Raw genomic sequence first — 15,443 nt, forward strand, 5'->3', positions numbered from 1 at the left:
ATAGTGTGCCTCTGCTAATCCCAAACTCCCATTCCTTCTCTCTCCTACCCCGTTGGCAACCACAAACAAGTCTGTTCTCTATATCTATGAGTCTGTTTTTGTTTCATAGATATGTTGATTTGTATCATATTTTAGATTCCACATATAAGTGATATCATATGGTATTTGTCTTTCTCTTTTTGACTTACTTTACTTAGTATGATAATCTTTAGGTCCAACCATGTTGCTGCAAATGGCATTATTTCGTTCTTTTTTATGGCTGAGTAATATTCCTCTGTGTGTGTGTGTGTTTGTGTACACACGCTACATCTTCTTTATCCATTCATCTGTCGATGGACATTTAGGTTGTTTCTATGTCTTGGCTATTGTAAATAGTGCTGCTATGAACATAGGGGTGCATGTATCTTTTCAAATTATAGTTTTGTCTGTGTATATGCCCAGGAATGGGATTGCTGGATCATATGGCAACTCTATTTTTAGTTTTTTGAGGAACCTCCATACTGTTTTCTGTAGTGGCTGCACCAATTTACATTCCCATCAACAGGAAATCACCAGTTGTTAACATCACTTTGAAACTAAAGGCCTGGCTCCCCCATCTTTCCACTGTGACATCCTGCCTCCCACAAAAATGCCTTATAATTTAGTAACTAACGAGTTATTACTGATTATGAGAGGCTCCAGCTAGGCAGAGATATTCTGGTTGGTTACTGGTTAACTGTTTTGAGTATCTCCTGCAAAAAGCATTTGTTTTCAGGTAGACCAGGTATTAGTTATTTTCTGGGAAGCAATCTGAATGTGCTGGCTTTGGGAATGAGGGCATCTCCCTCCCTAGGGTTTATTTTTCTCATCTGTGAAATGGTGGGGTGCCTTGGCTTAGCTTTCAGACTGGGTTCCGGAGTTGCCTCGGGGGATTCAGCTGATGCTGGGAATCTGGGCCCCACTTCAAGCAGAGACTCCTTTTTATCTGGCCTACTCATTGGGGTGCACTCGACCTTTTGTGTTTGCAGAAAGAATTTTTGAAAAATTAGATTTTGCTGCTTAAAAAAAGGTTGAAAACCACTGACTTGAATGCTAATTCTTTCATCCTATTTTAAAATTCTAAAATTCAATTATAACCATAATTATTTCAAAAACTCTGTAATAATAGCGAGTTCTTATATTGACCTCTGCCAGGTCTTGTTCCAAGTGCTTTGCGTATTTACACTCAATCTATAGAACAACAGTAGGTGCTAGTGTTTTAATTATCCTTGTAAGTATTAAAGTTTAAAAAGTGCATTCAGATACATTTATTTTCACTTTTATAATTTCCTTAGATACATTTGAGGTCATAATTTATTCAAAGGTAATAACCCTACAATGACTATTTAATGGAATATAAATCATAATATTTGTCCTGCCTTGACATACTTTGTATATGGAAGACTATGGAAAAATGCACTTCTTTGTGATTATTTCTAAAAATGACAAATTGAAGAGAAACTAGATGTTTCTCTACATCATAGAATACTCCTCTCCCTGGATGCCACATCCAGTCATGTGGTTCCACAATAAACAGGATAAATCTAGCCTAATACGACAGTGCCTGCAGAAAACTCCTCTTATTCCTTGCAATTTCTATATGCCTAAAAAAATGTTCATTAAAAAGTTCCTACTTAATTGGTTTACCTTCTTAGATTTGTTCCCTCTATTTTTAATGATTTAAAGCATTAAAAAAAAAAAAAAAAGATGTCTTGTTTGGAACACCCTTAGCCAAGCAGCTCTTTTGTGAAGTGGGGAAGTCTGGTGGCCCAACTGGCTCCTTTGAACTGAAATTATAAGATCTGTATTTTTAAGGCATAGATCTGTTAGCTTTTCTCTTCCTTTTTTTCCCCCCAAAATTGACATAAAAGCTTCCTATTTTAATTAGGTCTCATTGTTAGTAAGTGGTACAACCTGTACAAATAAACTGAACTATAAATACTGGCATCGATAAATGTACAAATATTTAAAAAACACTTAAACTTTCTTTGTAATAACTCTCAAGATTATTTAGCTGACACAGGTCCCTTGAAGACTTGTAAGACCTATTTGGAAAAGGTGTGAGAGAGTGTACGCACCCTGTAATCACAAGAGAATCCAGCAATATTAAATCTGCCCCAATGTAGGTAGCGGTATCCAGTTTTTAATTTTGCTCAGAACTGTTAGAAGAAAATCAAGTCAGTTTTGTGATTGGGTTGCTATAGGAAGGCCTTGCCCCTGACAGAAAGGTACAAACCCATTCCATTTGTTTGCATTTCTGCCAAGGATTTATCTTCAGAAGCAAGTAGATGAAGAGATAAAGCTTGCTTGTACAAAGCCCACACACCTGGGACCCACTCAGTATAGCAGTGATGTAAGTGGGAATAAGATGGGAACCAACAGTGTAGGGGAAAGAGAAAAGGGGTTTGGGAATAAAATAAGATGAGGCTTCCTTTGCATAATGCAGAGGACTCTGAGGAAAGAAGGGAGAAAAAAGAATAAATTTTTATTCACTGATTCAATTTCAGAATATGCGTTTTGAAAGAAAGTCATCAGCTTTAATCAGTTGCTTTCTTACAGAGCTTTGCCCATACTTGTGTGACAAAATCATCAGTCATTTAATGATAGTGTAATTAGAGTGAAACCATAGAGATTTCCTTTTCTTTCGTCCTTTCAGGAAAGATCAGAAGGGGAGGTAGGGGGACTTCCCTGGTGGCGCAGTGGTTAAGAATCCACCTGCCAATGCAGGGGACACGGGTTCGAGCCCTGGTCCGGGAAGATCCCACATGCCGCGGAGCAACTAAGCTCGTGAGCCACAACTAATGAGCCTGCGCTCTAAAGCCCGCAAGCCACAACTACTGAAGCCCGCGTGCCACAACTACTGAAGCCCGCGTGCCACAACTACTGAAGCCTGTGTGCCTAGAGCCCGTGCTCCGCAGCAAGAGAAGCCACCACGATGAGAAGCCCATGCACTGCAACGAAGAGTAGCCCCCGCTCGCCACAATGAAGACCCAACGCAGCCATAAATAAATAAATAAATAAATTTAAAAAAAAAGAAGGGGAGGTAGGGTAAGGAAGGGGTAGGATACAAGGAGAGCCATATTTTATGAAAGTGACATGTTTTGCATTTGAATTTTTTTTCCTGCTGGAGTTTCAAATAGATTATAAGAAGGAAAGGAAACACTGAAAATCAGCCAAACAAGGTGAGATTCCAATGGTTCAGTTGGGGGTGCTGAGTTGAGCTAGGTCTTTCATGGCAACTCCTTAGGGATACAGAAGGGAATTAATCCAGTCTCCCTTCTCTGGGGATCACTGACTGAGCTCCCCAAACTCAAGGAGCACTGACTGCACTGAATCTACTCAAAAGCTTGTCATGGTGAGATGGTGAAAAGAAATAATTCTAGGCTTTTCTAGCACAAACAGTGCTTCCTCTTGAATCGCACAAAAGATGGGAGACAGGCAGTAGGGAACAAAACGTTTGTCTAAAAGCCTGGCGTGCGTAAGGAAGCGTTTCCCTAAAATACTGTTTCTGCTTTGGTTTGGCAAGAATGTGGGGAGTGAAGTAAAAAGCTCAGGGGGGAGCCATACAGACAAGTTTCAGTAGTGAGACTGTCTTTTTTGAGTCGGTCCCTTCAGTGGTCCTGTTTCTTCCCCATTTGCTGTGGCCACCCCTCTCCCTGTGGTCCACTCCTCCCTGCCAAGCTCTGGGTGGTCAAGTGAGGCACTGGTGGAGAGTAGAGGGTGGGAGGACGGACAGAGGGTGGGTCTGTCTGGCGTGCTTCCTCCCAGCATCCGTGTGTCAGCAGTGGTCCCTCGAGGATGGCAGCTCCAGTGCTCTCAGGCTCCGGAAACACTCTTTCTTCCTTGCTTCCATCCCTTCACGCCTAGGGTGGGGACCACTTCCCACTGTGCTGATTTCTGGGTAATTCAGCCTCTCTGGTTGCTTTCTGTTAACCTGCCCACTGCTCTGTAAACAGCTGCTGCTTTAAATTCTCTTTTCAACCCTTTGAAGCGAGGTCTCTGTGCAATGGGATGCTGACCGATGTGGTAAGAGTAAAAATATCTCCAACCTGACAGAAACCCCGGCGAGCTGCAATTTCTAGTTGCCAAAAGCCAGATGATGGCCACCACATGGAGAGGAGCAAAGCATTTACTGTTTATAAAAACCTCAAGACAAACAGGCTATAGAAATTCTAGGCACAATTTCAAAGTCAAAAAGATCTGAAGAAATGAATCAAAGTCAACTAGGATTAATTAATCATGCACTTTTATAATCACCTGAACTACCTGCTGTGAAATTATATATTCCAAAGAGACTTCAAGAATTGTTCGAAACTAAATAATGTGAACTATCTAGAATAGTTTATTAAAATATAAGTAAGTCAAATGCATGATTCAAAGTATAGCTTATATAATACTTAGATTCTAATATTCTAAATGAAAAAAAAAGTGATTTGTTGCTTGAATATTAGAAAGTTCACATCATAGTAAAAGGCACTGGAACACAGCAGTCTGCTTATTCTGCGTCTGACATATAAATGATTATCTCATTATCACAGATTAAGGATTTATAGACTATGTCCAATACTCTTTGCGAAATGTACCATCAAGTAACTGCTCACAAGAACTTTATGCCCTTAAAAAAGACAAAAATATAATCTTAGAAACTGTAAAAAGATTTTCATGGCTTTGGATTTTTAAGTTTTGACCTTATTCTTTTTGTAGGTCGTGGGTGGCTTTATGGGTTAATTACTACTTTCAATCTTAGCCAAAAAATGGAGAAACGATAGGGTTAGTTACTTACTATGCTTTTGTTGCTTGGAATTCAGCTGATTTTAATTGAACTGAAGATGTCACCAAAAGACTGTCACTAAGCTAAAGGGCTCAGGCTTTCAGCAAAACGTCTCTTCCAAGAGGTTGCGATGAATTTGCGTATTGTCCGTATAACTTCAGAAAAGGAAGGTGAAACAAACACATGCTTTTGTTGCTATTTATCTCATTAGCCTTTGGTAGTTTGATCTGAGCTGTCCTTTCCAATCCCCAAGAGACCGTTGCCTTAACAGCACTGCCCCCTAGTGGTTGCTTGCTTTGGTGCAGCGTGAGTAAAGAAAAAAATTCCAAGATTTTCAATATATATACAGTATTTATCAGTGCATTGCTGTATGAGCATGTAAGATATCTTTCTGTGAGTTGGCTAGACATTTCTGTCCTGGTAAAAAATTAAAGCATGCTAAATTTTCATACTTTTTTTTCATAAATGAGTAAAAATAGAAGTTAAGATACCATTAAATTATTTCTGATTTAATAAACAGAGACACAAATTACCTAATATTTTTCGTTGCCTATTATGTCAAGTATGTAAAAAAGTCATTAAAATTGAAGTATGAGCAAACGTTAAGTCAGTACCTATTCTGACATTTTATAGTACATTTATTCATTTAATGTCTAACTTCGGGGACAACAGTAAAGATGGAAGAGAGGATGGAAAGGATTTAAAAATTTCACGTCTAATTTGGTTTTGTGTTACATTTTAATCAAGAAAATTATTTTAAATTAAGTTCTCATGAGCTATAGGAATGCTATTTGGAGGCTTAAGGACATAGTAAATTTTAAACCAAGGCTTTCTACTAGTATAGAGATAATAATTATGTATGTATATAGCTGATAAAACTGAGATAATAAGTTTTCAGTTTATTTAAAAATTAAAAATTTCAGGAGGAACAAATTATATATCAGTGTTTTGCACAGGGCAGTTCACATACTACTGGTAATAAATTACTTTAGGCAATGCAAAGTTTTATAAGTTTTTAATTGTTATACATTTATTTTTATGAGCAACAGTGAGAATATAACTGAGAAACCAAATCTATGATTTCATAGATATTAATATTCATGACTACCTCTACATGAATTATAATGCTCAGGCACATACATTTGTGTTAAATTTGACTCTCGTTAAAATGGATTAGAAATATGAATTACAGTGATTCCAAAAGCCTGGATTTTGCTATTTCCGTTCTTCTGGTGCCATGTAACATGTTCCTTTGTCCAAGGTATTTCCTGTAAGCTGTAGTTACAACTAGAGCAAGGCTGTCCAAATAGAAATATAATATTAGCCATAAACATAATTTTATTTTACCTTTTATACACTTATTTTAATCATCGATGTACTTTAAAATTTTATAATGACATTTAAAAAAGGAAGAGAATTAGCTGAAATTCATTTTAATGATATAATTTTTAAAAATCTAACATATACAAATATTATTTTAGCTTGTAGTCAATAATAAATATTATTGAAGTAGTTTACATTCTTTTTTTCATACTAAGTTTTTGCTATCTGGTGTGTATTTTACATTTAAAGCGCATCTCCATTTGGCTTTGGCACATTTCAAATGCTCGATCGCTCCACAGAACTAGTATTGAATAGCAATGTCATCAGATTAAGGTTCAGTTTCTGGCAAAAATATCCCATAGGTGGTGGGGTATACCTCCATCCAGAAGCACATGCCTAATGGCTTTTTGGTGATATCGGCAGTCAGTGATTACCATTGTCTGAATCTGATGATTCATTAAAGGTTGTAAAATGGTGGCATTGAAATTTTAAAATTCCTTCTTCATTTATTAAATGAAATACTTCTATGAAAAGAAACACCTCATCTACTACTTGGTTACTTGGAATAGTTTGTATAGAGAAAGCAGGATAAATATTTGATCTCTCCCCTTTATTTTCTATTTGTAATTTTTAAAATCGAAGTATAGTTGATTTACAATGTTGTGTTAATTTCTGTACAGCAAAGTGATTCAGTTATACATATATATATATATATATATTCTTTTTCATATTCTTTTCCATTATGGTTTATCACAGGATATTAAATATAGTCCCCTGTGCTATACAGTAGGACCTTGTTGTTTACCCATCCTATATACTAGTTTGCATCTGCTAGCCCCAAACTCCCATTCCATCCCTCCTCCATCCTCCCTGATCTCTCCTCTTTGCTCGTTTGTAATGATTTTGGTTTCCCTGCCTTTTCAAGGATGGTCAGTAGTATTTTATTTTCATAGTATCATTAGGAATACACGAACTTTAGCACACTTGACGTGTTTCAACTTATTGCAGTTACTGTGTTTATTATTGTTTAAGTTTTCTCACCTTTGGCTGCTGGGAGCTTCTTTAACTTAATATCAGCATTCTGATATCATCAAAGCTGCCTTTGATATCCTGATATCATCTTATATATTTCCTGCCACAGATCTGTAATCAGCTGTTTCTTCAAGGAGCACTTGATTCCTTTTAGTAGAAAATGGTATGTGGAGACCATGATCTCAGTGTGTGAGATCGAGCACTTGTTTCTAAGTCTTTTCAGAGGACAAAGCTAGGAATTATTTAGTTTAATAAAATAATGTGCATCATAAAATACTTTTTATTCAAATTCAGTAGTAGAGGATTTTATTTTTTGCCGTGTACTTTCCTTATGTCAAATATTCAGGTTTTCAATGATATAATTACTCATTTGCTTTTATCCATAATACACACACATGGTCTCAGAATAAATATTAAGATACCACCAAGAAAATGATGAAAATATCAGTTTAAGTTTCTCTGTAGTTGTTTTTGTTCTTATGGTAACATTCCACTTAGGACAACAGTCAAGTCTCTGTTTCAGAGACACTTGGAAGGGTACTCCTGGTGTTGTTATGCCACCTGCTGGACATAAGGCTCAGCTGTCACATTTTGATGTTTACAGACTGCTTTACGTTAAATTTAATTTTATAATTATGTAAATTTTTATATGACTCTAAAGTCAAATTTAGAAAACAAATCTGGTTTTTATTCTTATCCCCTCTTCCCCTCTGTCCTATTTCCTACCTCTACCTTTTGGTTACTATTTTATTTTTAAAGGCTCTGATTTTTATCCTTTCATTAAGGTTAATGTTTACTTATATATGTATTAATTTTACATATGCACCTAGATCATATATATTTTTATCCCCTTCCTCTTTATTAGACAAGTGTTAGTGTAATTTTCAGACTTTCCTTCATCTGAAAAAATTACATGTATTATTCCAAGTGGAGAAAAGTATACAGATATAAAATATACATAAATAATATATCAATATATTAACCTGGAGTGTTAGATTTTGCTTTGTTAAGTAATCTGAAAATCCTTTCTAAGAAATTGGTGAATTAAGCCAATTAAGCCAATTAAGCCAAATGTATAAATTACATTTATTAATAGGATCTAAATGTTTGACATGTTAAAAGATCTTAAAAAATTTAAGATCTGAGCAAAAATTGATTCAAAAGGGCAGTGCCAAACTGGAACTTTTTAATAGCTCCACTGACGGAAGCCTGGGGAGAAAGTTACAGAGAAAAGGTGGAAGCGAAGTAAGGAAATTACTGATCAGCTGCAGCTTAAAGCCCAGCTGGCTCTTTGTGATGGGTTGTCCTTAGGTCTTAATTTTGTAACCTGGAAGCATTTACTGTCTTAGGTTTTAGTTTGCTTACACAGGGTTCTGTGGCATCAGGGCATGAGTCTAATGGCCTCCTTGTTTAATTAATTTAACAGGCATCAGTTTTGTCACATTAATGTTATGTATATTTCCATATATATAATATATACACGCACCCCTAATCTTATTGCTTTACATTCCTATTCTTTCACTGGATGGTATTTACCAGTCTGATCCATGAACTGTTTGTTACTAAGCCATGGCATATGTACAGAAAGCAAAAGAACACATTTAGAAATGTTTAGGCAATCTGCCGTAAAGTCCAAGCATATGACTGTGTATTTTACAAAAATAGCGGTTTGCCATTGTTCGGGGCGGGGGGGGGGGGGACAAAAAGCAAACAAACAAACAAAACTACTGGTCCTTCCCGACCAATAGTTTGAGAAGTACTGGTCTACAATGTTTGCTTGCTGTCTCCCTTTTGCATATCTTTTTGTATTTAGAAAGGTTTGTGTTTCTTTGTTCTGATGCCTTTTTATTAATATTTTGACATGAGCTAATATGATGTATGAACTTACTAATATCTGTGTATGATACCTTTAATCCCCCTTTTACTACTTCCTCCTAACATCCTACTATGAACGAAATTGACATTAGCTAGTGACCCCTTCTTCTCCCTGTTTCCCATTCCCCAGAATCTACTTTCAACGAGTACCTTTTTCCTCCCCATTGATACCTGTGAGACAATCAGAGGGCTTCCTCTACGTCTCATATCCTCTTTCTCATCTACCCTCCATCCTTTGGCCATTTCCTCTTACACCCTCTCCCTTAGAACCTACAGGGACTCCAACTTATACAAACAAATACACTGTATTTAGTGCTCACTACCACTACTACTGTTGATGTCTCTTCCATCATTTTGGTTGTCTGAAGCTTGTTCTCCAGTAAATTTCCCAGGAAAGACTCATAGGAACTATACTCTGGGTTCTTACGTGGGCATAAACAATTGTGACCATTACATTTAAAGATCAGTGTAGCTGGATATAAACTCCTTAGCTCAGGTTTGCTTTCCTTGTATTTCTTAAACGTTACCCTGTTGTCCTCTGGCATAAAGCACTGCTATTGCCAAATCTGATGACAGTCTCATTTTCTTTCTTTATAAGGGATATTAATCTTTAAATTTGGCACCAGAAAGAATTTTTTCTTTTTATTTAAAGATCAGTAGTTTTACTAGACTATGTTTAGGTGCAGGCCATTCTGTGTCAATTTTGCCAGGTATGTCCTTTCAATATGTAGAGCAAGTATTTTTTTTAATTTCAGAAAAATATTCTTGAATTATAATAGATAATATATGTTCTCTTTCATTACACTGATCCTCTTTTTTAGGTACTTCTATGATACTAGATCTCCTTTCCTGTTGTCTATATCTTTTTTACATATATGTATATATATAAGTATGTATATATATTTTATCTTTTTATTTAAAAGATAGTCATTCTTTCCCATTCTATTTTTCTTAAAGCATTTTTCTGTGGTGTTCATTCACGGCTTTGGTTGTTCTTATTTAGTCTGAGATTTTAAAGTGAATTTTTCTTTCTTCTCTAGTATTTTCCCAAATTTTATAGACTTGCTTTTCAAGTCTGTGTTTTCTCTAATTAGCATCTTCTTGAGTTTTTTAAATTTGGGGTTATGCTGTTCTTTCAAGGCTTCTATCACTTATTTCCCTTTTATTTAGCTTGATATGAATTATTAGACTGTCATTTTTGGGTCGGCCTGTCTTGCCAGCACGCGTTTCATGTCTGTAGGGACATTATTGTGTTTCACAGGTCCATTTTCCCTTATGGCTTTGACCGCAATTGTTTTCTGTACTAATGTTTAACTGGCATGAGTTTTCTTTACTCTTAGGAGGGAAGGTGGGATCAGGAGAGCGCCCTGGCTTCACAGCTCTAGCCCCCCGCATCTGTCTTGGGAAGCGTTCACAATGACAGCCTCACAGTGTCTGGTAGCTACCCTTTCCCCCTCCCCAACTTTTATCTGGATCTTCTCTTTCTCTTGTCTCCTTTGCCCCTATTGTCTCTTTCCTGCTCAATACGGATTCCATCCCCAGCGTTTTCTCCTCAGTGCGGGGCTTCGTCTCAGAGGGGACGTTGGTTACGTCTGTTACGGGTCTCTGTTGAGGGTCCATGGGGCCCAGGCTGCCCCAGCACCACCCACAGTGGTGCTCTGTGTTCACCCACAAACTGGAGCCAACAAGACTCTACAGGCTCCTGGGGCCACAGGAGGCCCTTCTGCCTCCTTCTTTCTGTTTCCTGTAACACGCATATCTTAACATCACCAGTCATTGATTCCAACCCACACATATACCGGGGGTTCACAGGGATATGTTTTCCCACCACTTGACTGTAGATGTGGCCTGTGAGGTTTTGCTTTTGCTCTCCTAGTTGCTCTGTTTGTATGGGGTGATTTGGGGAGTTCAAAAATGGTGCCAGCTTGCTGCCATTTTCCAGATTACTGTTAAAAAGACTAAAAGTTTGGATGTTTCTGTTTTACTTGGTTAGTGAGCATCTCTCTGCCTCTGTCTATGGTAACAGTCTTTCTGATGCGCTACATTGTTTCATCATCCTGGTCCCATCATCAGCCACGCATGTTAACACTCGAATCTTCAGCAGTGAAATCTCCGGAGTTCGGGGATCTGTTGATGTCTTTTCACACTGCCAGGACCCTATCTAATGCCCCCCTCTCCAGTCTGGGAAGAATCCCACTGCGGTCCCGAGTGTCCTGGACGCTGACACTGAGGCCAGTAGAACACGGGTCGCCCTTCAGAAGTGCCCCTTCATGATCACCGGGCCTTGGGACAGTAGGAAACACCTCTTCTTCCTTTCTTCCCCACAACAGGGTATTAGCAATGATTCCTTTTTTTTTAAAATTGAAGTATAGTTGATTTATAATGTTGTGTTAATTTCTGCTGTACAGCAAAGTGACTCAGTTATATATATACATACATTCTTTTTCACATTCTTTTCCATTATGGTTTATCTCAGGATATTGAATCTAGTTCTCTGTGCTATACAGTAGGACTTTGTTGTTTATCTATTTTACATATAATAGTTTGCATCTGCTAATCCCAAACTCCCAATCCTTCCCTCTCCCACCCCCCTCCCCCTTGGCAACCAGAAGTCTATCCTCTATTGTCTGTGATTCTGTTTCTGTTTCATAGATAGGTTCATTTGTGTCATATTTTAGATTCCACAAATAAGTGATATCATATGATATTTGTCTTTGTCTTTCTGACTTCACTTAGTATAATAATCTCTAGTTGCATCCCTGTTGCTGCAAATGGCATTATTTCATTTTTTTATGGCTGAGTAATATTCCTTTGTATATATATTGCCACATCTTCTTTATCCATTCATCTGTCAATGGACATTTAGGTTGTTTCCATGTCTTGGCTATCGTGAATAGTGCTGCTATGAACATAGAGGTGCATGTATCTTTTAGAATTATAGTTTTGTCTGGATATATGCCGAGGAGTGGGATTGCTGGATCATATGGCAACTCGATTTTTAGTTTTCTGAGGAACCTGCATACTGTTTTCCACAGTGGCTGCACCAACTTACATTCTCACCAACAGTGTATGAGGGTTCCCTTTTCTCCACGTTTGTTATTTGTAGACTTTTTTTGTGTGTGTGATATGGTTTATTTTAATAAAAAATACAGCTGAACATTTATCACAAATTATATGAAACTATACACAATGACATTCTCTCTGCATCGTAACCAACACTGATGTAACTTGAATTTTTAGATGGATTATTTATAATCCTTTAAAGTGCAATTTATTTAAGGGTTTAAGCAAATCATAGGATAAAGGATCTTTCTAATAAATGAGTAACATTAAAAAGATGATATATTTGGATAAATCTTTCAAAAATCAGAACTCATTTTGCCAAATGTACTTGTGTTGTAATAATAACACCCTCCCCTGGCAAACCCCAAACTTGACTTAATTGCTGAGGATTAAGAAGATCCTCTAAAGAGCTTTTCTTTTTTTAAAAAATTAATTAATTAATTAATTAATTTATGGCTGTGTTGGGTCTTCATTTCTGTGCGAGGGCTTTCTCTAGTTGTGGCAAGCGGGGGCCACTCTTCATCGCGGTGCGCGGGCCTCTCACTATCGTGGCCTCTCTTGTTGCAGAGCACAGGCTCCAGACGTGCAGGCTCAGTAGTTGTGGCTCACGGGCCCAGCTGCTCCGCGGCATGTGGGATCTTCCCAGACCAGGGCTCGAACCCGTGTCCCCTGCATTAGCAGGCAGACTCTCAACCACTGCACCACCAGGGAAGCCCCTAAAGAGCTTTTTCTGATGTTAACATTTTTTTGTCTGTTCGATACATACTAACTAAAGTGAACTAAGAGTCTAGAGTAGTTCCTTTAGCAGCCCTGAGTTCTATAACCACAGTGGAGTTCCTGTTTGAACTTAAGAGACTGTTATGAACTTTCCCCGTTCTATTTGAGGGGAAAATGAAGAACTCAGTTGCTTCTCTGACTCTCAGCGGCGTAACTGTGCTTTGGGCTACAGTGTTAATGTCTAGGATGAGATTAAGGTAGCAAAAATGGGAGTTATCTAAGAAATAACCAGAAAATGCTTTAGAATAGAGAAATGAACTATGAGAGGAACATTTCTAGGAGCTGTCTGACAGGATAGGAGGGATTGCAACACAAAGGCCATTCACTGCTGTGACTGTATATTGTCATTGTTTTTGTTTTTTGTCCATTTCCTTCTGTTGGTGGAAATAATTGATTCCAATATGCTGCTGCCACCAAAAGATGACCATTAGAGGATGAACAAGATTCCTTTTCAACAGTAACAAAGGAGCAAAATATTTCTTAAGGCAGCAATGCTAGCCTGACTTTACTCTACTTGAAGATTATTTCCCTCTTGAAAAGCCTCTTACACGAGCATCTGCAAAGTCGTATGTTGCTGTACTGGCTCAGCAATTATTCATCCAGAAAGAGGGTACTTTAGGGGTTGGAGGTGGAAGGAAAAAAAAGAACTTTTCCCTCCAAGTGTACACACAAAGCTTTAGCCAATCTTAGGAGTGCTATGATCACAGGTTTTCGCTTTCCTCAAAGTTCCTTTTTGGAAATTCTGGATGGAGCTGAGTAAGGCCCCTTGGCTCATGCCATTCACAGCCTGGGGCAGAAGCTGTGTGGGTGCCTCTGTGCTCTCAGGAGGCAAGAGAGCTGCTGGTGGCAGAGGAGGAGGTGGAGAAGGTGGAGGAGGAGGAGGAGGGGGAGGAGGAGGAGGAGGTAATGCGGGCATCCCTGCTGTGGAGGGTGGAGTTGGTGATGACGGGGATGTGAGAGGTGAGCTGGCCCTAGATTCTGCTGAATTATTGGAGTTGCTGTATTTTGCTGAATGCTCTTCACTATTTTCAACAGCAGATTGTTTTGACTTCTTTCAAACTATAATCTTCCTCTATTTTCTTTCTTCTTCAGATCCATGGTGAGACTGAGGTCTCATCAGTCTTTGATGCTGGTGGACCTGTTTCTGTTCGTCAATTAGCCTCTTTTCTATACATTCTTTGGCAATGCTCGATGCCTCTTTTAACTTTGTGGGGATCTTAAACTGTGGCTTTTTGGAAGTAGTTAGCAGAACATCACTGAATAATGGCATCTGTAAGAGCCAGGAAATGGTGGACCTGCCATCTTTACAGGCTTCACAAGACAGTGTAGACTCCAACATGGCCACCACAGCCATAGACAGTGCAGGAGAGAAGGAGTCTATAGGCACCGAGTCTGGCGGTCGTCATCTCATACAGTAAGTGGCCAAAGCAGTGGACGTCCACACTCTCCAATGTATTGATTTTCCTGAATTGTGAGAAATAAGATCAGTAGAAAGAAGGAAGGCCCAACAAGGAATTCTCAAGGTCCAGCAGCCGGCAAGTGTCCCCTTCCAGCAACACGTTGGAAGCATGAAGATGCCCATAAGGGAATCCCTTGTCAAGGAGAAACTTTAGTACCGCTAATATTTGTTGCCCGTATGTTTTTATTTGCTGGAGTTCAAGGCCTTGAATCTTCTTAGGGTTGCAGTAGTACCTTAGGAATGGGTCTTTTGGTTTTGCCTTGTAGATCAGGTCCTTCAAAGTTCCTTTTTCATTAAACATTCTAATTAGCAATGCTGAGGATTTGTTAGCTGTGGCAAAGGTAACATGATAGATGTAAGGGTGCAAACAGGACAGCAGAAGTTCGATTAGACACTGAAAATCTTTATCTGACAGATACTTGTCAGGACCGAGGTCAGCCCAGCTTAACACTAGCCGCTCCTTTGGCTGATTTTTAATCTTCATCAAGAAATATTTCTTCCTTATCCTCCAACCTATGTATTTCAATGGTTCCGCCACTTCCCACTTTGGTTCTGATCGGAAGAACATGGAAACCTGTTGTAAGGCAATCTCAGTATAGTCTGCAGAATAGTTGTTTGGATCTAAAAGCTTCTTAACCAGCTCACAATTAGACAAGATATGATTTGTGGTGATAATGTTGAGATAGTTCTGAAGACCTTTCTGCCTCCCAGCTATGAATTCACGATCCATGTTACCGATCAGTTTTTTCGGAGGAAGAGGTAGACTTAGGCCTGCAGTCTGCAAGCTGTTGTTCAGCAAATCAAAGTCACTGTATCTCCTAACAATCTGCCAGCTATTTTCTACAGAAATTCTTCTTTGTACTCAAATGATATATTCCATGTGGGACTGCAGGCTCTGGCTTGCCTCGATGGCTGCTGTCAGCGGCACCGTGTTGTCCAGCAGGACCTTGCTGGCCGGTGGCTTCTCCATGAAGGCCATCCCGGAATGCCCATCCACCACCAACGCCTCGGGACCAGGGGCAGGTCCAGAGGCACCGACTCCCATCACCTGCCGGGATCCGCTGCCACTGCCCAGACTTTTTAATGATGGCCATTCTAGCTGGTCTGAGGTGATATCTCATTCTA

At 38.8% G+C, this 15,443-nt stretch overlaps 1 protein-coding gene and 1 pseudogene across 7 annotated transcripts in view; both read right to left on the bottom strand.

Annotated features, from left to right (window-relative positions):
• Positions 1 to 15,443, bottom strand: part of DLGAP1 (DLG associated protein 1) — an 856,539-nt gene that overhangs the window by 430,600 nt on the left and 410,496 nt on the right. The gene's annotated exons all lie outside the window — the stretch shown is intronic.
• Positions 8,800 to 15,412, bottom strand: LOC309610530 (PX domain-containing protein kinase-like protein pseudogene; annotated as a pseudogene). Its single transcript has one exon. The product of its transcript is annotated as a PX domain-containing protein kinase-like protein pseudogene (transcript).

The sequence above is a fragment of the Balaenoptera borealis genome (assembly GCF_965194805.1).
Source record: "Balaenoptera borealis genome assembly, chromosome: 14".
NCBI lineage: Eukaryota > Metazoa > Chordata > Mammalia > Artiodactyla > Balaenopteridae > Balaenoptera > Balaenoptera borealis.